Source organism: Narcine bancroftii, chromosome 5 (genome assembly GCF_036971445.1).
Source record: "Narcine bancroftii isolate sNarBan1 chromosome 5, sNarBan1.hap1, whole genome shotgun sequence".
Taxonomy (NCBI): domain Eukaryota; kingdom Metazoa; phylum Chordata; class Chondrichthyes; order Torpediniformes; family Narcinidae; genus Narcine; species Narcine bancroftii.
The window spans coordinates 113361828-113368226 of record NC_091473.1 but is presented as its reverse complement, the minus strand read 5'-3'; positions in this window follow the sequence as shown (position 1 = coordinate 113368226).

Genomic DNA, 6399 nt, shown 5'->3' with positions numbered 1-6399 from the left:
TTTGATCAGGTGTGCTTTTGCCGGGGGTAGAAGTGTGGCTTGCACTCCGCGCAGACCTGGCAAGACCTGGTTATTTCCTGGACATCTTCTATGTAGTAAGGCAGATTGCGCTCCTTGACAAAATAAGCCATGCAGGTGACCACTGGATGGCTGAGCTCATTATGTAGAGAACACAGTTGGCCGGTGTGTGCAGAGGCACAGCTTCTTCTGGATAAGGCATCTGGAGGGTCATTAAGGGCTCCTGGCTGATAGGCAATGTCATAATTATAGGTGGAAAGCTCAATCTTCCACCCAGCAATCTTGTCATTTTCGAATTTTCCCCTCTTGACATTATTAAACATGAATGTGACTGAGCACTGGTCAGTGAGGAGCATAAATTTCCTACCAGCCAGATAGTGTCTCCAATACCTCACGGGTTCTACAATGGTTTGAGCCTCCTTTTCCATAGAGGGGTTCTGGAGCTCGTGGCCTTGTAATGTCTGAGAAAATAAATGCAACTGGCCTGCCCGCCTGGTTGAGGGTAGTAGCCACGGGTTCGTCTGAAGCATCGCTTTTCACTTGGAAATGTACATTCTTGTCCACCGCATGGATGGTGGCTTTCGTAATGAGATTCTGGAGGTAGTTAAAAGCTGTTTGGAAGGGGAAATTAGTGGCTTTTAAGAGAGAATGAACCTTATCATCATATTGAGGGATTCACTGGGTGTAATATGAGAAAAATCCCAAGCATCTCCTCAAAGCCTTTGTGGTCCTGGGAATAGGGAGCTTTAACAGGGGGCACATCCTATCAGCATCGGGACCAATGATGCCATTCTCCACCATGTAGCCAAGGATAGCCAGATGTTTAGTCCTGAACATGAACTTGTCAGAGTTATAATTGAGGTTCAGAGCTTTCGCCATGTGGAGAAAACTCTGGAGGTTGGCGTCATTGTCTTCCAAGGTATGGTCACAAATGGTGACATTATCGAGGTAGGGGAAGGTAGCCTTCAACCTATACTCATCCACCATTCTGTCCATCTGCATCTGGAAGGTAGAAACCCCATTAGTGATACTGAAAGGGACCCTCCGGAATTGATAGAGATGACCGTTAGCCTTAAATGTCATATATGGGCAGTCCTCAGAACGGATTGGCAGCTGGTGATAAGCAACTTTCAGGTTGATGGTCAAATAGACCTGATACTATGGAGTATCATTCACCATGTCCGAAATTTGACGGAGGGAGTATGCGTCCAGGAGTGTGCACTGATTAATAGTTTGGCTGTAGTCAATTACTTGGCTGGACTAGTTTTCTCCTTTTACCACTATTACTTGCACTCTCCATAGTCTGGCACTTTCATCGAGCAGACGATGTGTCTCATACTTTATAAAATCTTGGTCTGCTAAGCTGTACCTCCTGCACTTGGTAGCAAAAGGTTTGCGGACTGAGGACAGAATCGGGAAGAGAGGAGGGGGGTCGACATTCAGTATGGAGAGGCAGCATGTGGGTTCTGATTTTAGAGGCCCTCTGTTCCGAACCATTACAGCGGAGAGGGACCAGAATACTCCGAAGTCACACTTTTAAGGTGACACAGGAAGACCAGACCAAACAACACTGGAGTGCACAATTCATCAAGCACGTACAGGCGAATCTTATACAATTCCCCCCCACCTCAAATAACAGATGTACTATAAAATGTTGTTGAATATGCATAGAATGCGACTGAGACACAAGGAATATTCTGTAATTGGAAGGCTACATCTTTAGGTTGTACTCTTGCACAGTCCATGAGTCTATGAAGCCGGTGTCGATTAGGCATTTAGTGGAATGTCTGTTTACCTTTACAGTTATTATGGAGTTGGTGAGCTAGTGAGGTTTGTCCTGATCTCGGACCATCGAGGCTAAGACCCTGGAAACTCCATACTCCTCATCCAATTGGCCCCCACCATTCTAGGTTTCCCTGGCATCAACCTTGTGGCATGGCAAGATGGCCGCTCTCCTTCCTCCTCTGATATCGATGGCACCGAGTTTGAATTTAGCCGCTGAGCATTTTTGCACTGTTTCCTCACTGCCACTGCCACCCTCTGTCAACATGTAGTGCAGCAAGTGGTTTGGGTGAATTCAGGGCAGATGGCTTGGGGCTGGAATCAGATCCAGGAGTGTTGCAGGCTGTGGACTTCCCCAGACTTCCCCTCGCATGGCAAACCCTCGCCCAATGTCCTTTCTTGCCACAGCTGGAACACACTGAGTCTTTAGCCGGGCAACAAGATTGGGGATGCTGGCTCTTGCTGCAGAAAAAGCCCTCCCTAGCACAGGAAGTGGCAGCCATTAGGGCTGGGGTAGGGAGGTGCATCTGGTCCTTGGAAGGGGTCACCAGGGTAAGCGAGGTCGCTGGTTTTGAGGTCATCGTTCTCGAGCTTGGCCTGTTCCAATGATTTGGCCAGTTCAACGTGACTAGCCAGTCCTTCTTACCCGACTCGAGTAGTCACTGCCTCATGTACCTCAAGCGGACCCCCGTGACGAGAGTGTCATGGATCTGTTCTTCACGAAAGTGGCCTGTAGCTGCTTCGTACCTGCACTTCTTGGCAAGCCTCCTAAGATCCAGCAGGCAGTCATCAATGGTTACTCCTGGCCATTGGTGACATAGAGCGAATAGGTACCTCACTAGGAACTCATTTTGCAACATCATAGTATGGGGAGCTATGAGAATGGTGCTTGATGAGAGACTAAGGAAAGTCCTGGAAGCAACAAGGAAAGCAAACCTAAAGATAAATAGCGAGAAATGCCAGCTTGAGGTGACAGAACTAACATTTGTAGGTGATATTATTGGCAGTGAGGGCACCAGACTAGATCCCAGAAAGGTATCCGCCATTGGGAACATGCCAAGACAACAATGCAAAAAGGATGTACAGCGGTTAAATGGAATGGTCAACTATATGGGTCAATTCATATCCAACCTCTCAGAGAAGATGGCTCCTTTGAGAATTTTAACAACTGAGTGGCATCACGACATGAAAAGTCATGGAGTGAACTAAAGAAACTGCTCACAGAGGAACCAGTTCTGAGATTTTATGACCCAGCGAGACCCATCAAGATATCATCAGACACATCACATAGTGGGCTTGGTGCAGTTCTTCTGCAAAAATATGATGACTGACAACCCATTGCATATGCATCATGCTCAATGACAGACGCGGAGACGTGATACGCTCAAATTGCAAAGGAGCTGCTCAGCATCACATACGCCTGTGAAAGATTTCATCAGTTTGTGTCAGGACAAGCAATCAGTGTAGAGATTGACCATAAGCCCTTGATTGCATTGTTCCAAAAACCAGTAAATGAATGTCCACTGAGAATAAAAAGAATGATTATTAGGCTGCAATGCTATATACTGAATGTGGCGTACACTCAGGGTAAGCTAATGTACACAGCAGACACGATGTCGAGAACTGTCGAGATGGATGAAGATGTCATGTCTTCGTGGACATGATCACAAGTACACTGTCCATATCAGATGCAAAAGTGGAGCTGATAAAGTCAGAGACAAAGACTGAGACAACTGAGAAAAAAACATCTTGGATGGATGGCCCAACATGAAGCAGGAATTGTCACCTGATGATTCAGAGTACTGGAACTGCAGGGTGGAACTATCAGTGGTTGAAGACATTATCAACAAGGGAAGAAAATCCTTATTCCAAAAAGCCTGAGAAAAGAGATACTAAAACGGATCCATGAAGGACATCTCGGCATCGAAAAGTGTAAGAAAAGAGCACGAGAGGTGATGTACTGGCCAAGAATCAACAATGATATAACAAATGAAGTGTCAAACCGTACCACATGCCGGAAATATCAAGCAAGCAATCCTGCAGAACCACTAAAGCCACACCCCGCACCCTACAGACCTTACCAGAAGGTAGGCGCTGACCTATTCGAATGTCAAGGGAAGGATTATCTTGTAGTCACATATGATTATTCCCGTTATCCAGAGGTGTGTAAACTGAACACTACCACTGGAGTGCTGTAATAACTGGCATGAAAGCCATATTCTCCAGACATGGAGTGGCAAGTGAAGACTTCACAGACAATGGACCCCAGTTCTGAAATTTAATGTTCTGACAGTTTGCTAAAGGGTGGGACTTCATACACACCACATCAATGTCTTCATTTTCCACAGTCTAATGGTCTATTTGAAAAATCGGTACCGACAGTGAAAAGACTGATGAACAAGGCAAAAGATAGTGGAACAGATTTCTACCAGAGCATGCTAGCATACTGCATAATGCTGCTCGAGTGTGATATGTCACCAGCACAACTCCTTATGGGATGTAGACTAAGATCAAACCTACCCATTCCTAAAAACAAATGAGGGGGAGAAGGCGAGGAAATTCAAAGAACAAAAGAAAGAAAAGCAAAAGTATTACTTTGACATAGGAACAAAAAACCTACTGGAACTCAACACTGGTGACTAAGGCTAAAAGACAAAACAAAGTTATGGACTCAGAAGGGAACTATCCTTAGTGAAATCCAACCAAGATCATACACCATTCAGACAGATGAAGGTGCTGTTCTGCGAATAAATCGTCGAGATCTTCAAATGGTACCAGCTACAGCAGATGGAAAGACAGATACCTGAATACACAGCTGAGAAGACATTGTCTGAGGCAACAACTCAGATTCAAGGATGAGACACATGAATCCTCATTGAACAAATTTAAAGAATCCTGTTATAGAATGAAGTAGTGCTATCTTATTCGCTCTTCAAGTTTTAGCGTATGTAAATGTGAACATGAAAAACAAGCTTAAAAATGTTAAGAATGTTGATAATAATGAAAATCTAAGTTCCTGGTGTTAAAGTTAAAATTGCAGAGTTAAACAATGAAAACATGTTAGTTAAAAGTAAGCTGCTTCTGCTTTAAGAAAGGTAGATATAATGAAAGTGATCATGGTTGCAATGCAACTAGCAATGCCTTATGGATTATAGCTCCTGTTTGATTATACTTCGCTGCTTGTAGGGGCTGACACAGAGCAGGAAACACAGCATGTTATATCTGTAATGGAGGCTTGCAGCCTCATGGCCTGCCTCATGGGGCTGTTTTCAACAAATTTAAAGTAGAACTTTTTCCTTCATCCATGTGTTTTCTAAGAACTCACACACACAAGATGAAACACCCAGGAATGCATAAAGCAACAAATATAGCCAGGTCCATTACAGGGTGTGATCTCCAATCCTTTGAATACATCCGGAGAAACATTCCAGTCACCCTGGCCACAACCTCTTCTCACTGCTACGTTCAGGCAGCAGGTACGGAAGCTTAAAGACCAACACCTCTAGGTTCAAGAATAGTTTCTTTCAAACAGCTCTTGAGCCTCCCCTTGTTGCACTAATCGTAGATGGTCCTGACACCACAAAAGAATGTCTGGATGATTGCAAAGTCACTTTTGCTTTTCGCACCAGAATAACTGGGATTATTTATTTTCTAGCTATCTTTTACATTTAGATTTCAGATTTATTGTCAGAGTACAGTCAGGGGAACATGACCCAGTCCTCATAAAGGGCTCAATAGTGGAGAGGATCCAGAACTTCGAATTCCTGGGTGTCAACATCACTGACTATCTGTCTTGGAACCTCCATGTTGGTGCAATCACAAAGAAAGTTCGCCAGTGCTTATACTTTGTGATGTGTCTGAGGAGATTCGATATGTCAGCAAAGACTCTCGTAAACATCTGCAGGTGTACTGTGGAGAGCATTCTGGCTGGTTGCATCACTGCCTAGTATTGAGGAGCCAACTCACAGGACAAGAATAAACTCCAGAGGGTTGTTAACTTGGCCTGCAACATCACAGGCACCAGACTTCACTCCATCGAGGACATCTACAAGAGGCATTATCTTAAAAAAGCAGCTTCTATCCTGAAAGACCCCCACCACCCAGGCCATGCCCTCTTCACTCTGCTACCAATAGAAAAAGGTACAGGAGCCTAAAGTCGAGAACTCAATGGCACAAAGACGGTTTCTTCCCCACTGCCATCAGATTCCTAAATTATCAATGAACCAAAGACACTGCCTTACTTTTCATGCATATTTTTTTAATAATAAGGTTTGCACTGTGATGCTGTTGCCAAACACCAAATTTCATGACTTGTTCATATCAATAAATCCTGATTCTGATTCTGACATCACATACAACACTGAGATTCTTTTTTTCTTGCATTTTTTGTCTATTTTTAATTCAATTATGTACACCCTTGTTTTTTTTTTTAGCAAAGTACCTATTCTGCTGTACCCAGTAAGAATTTCATTGCATATGAACATTTGCATGATGTATATGACATGATAATCCTTATTATTTCCTCTGTCAGCCTGTAATGTTCCCCTGTGAATGAAATCAGTATGGAGCAGCTGTTTTGAGAACCTGGTGTCAGGCATG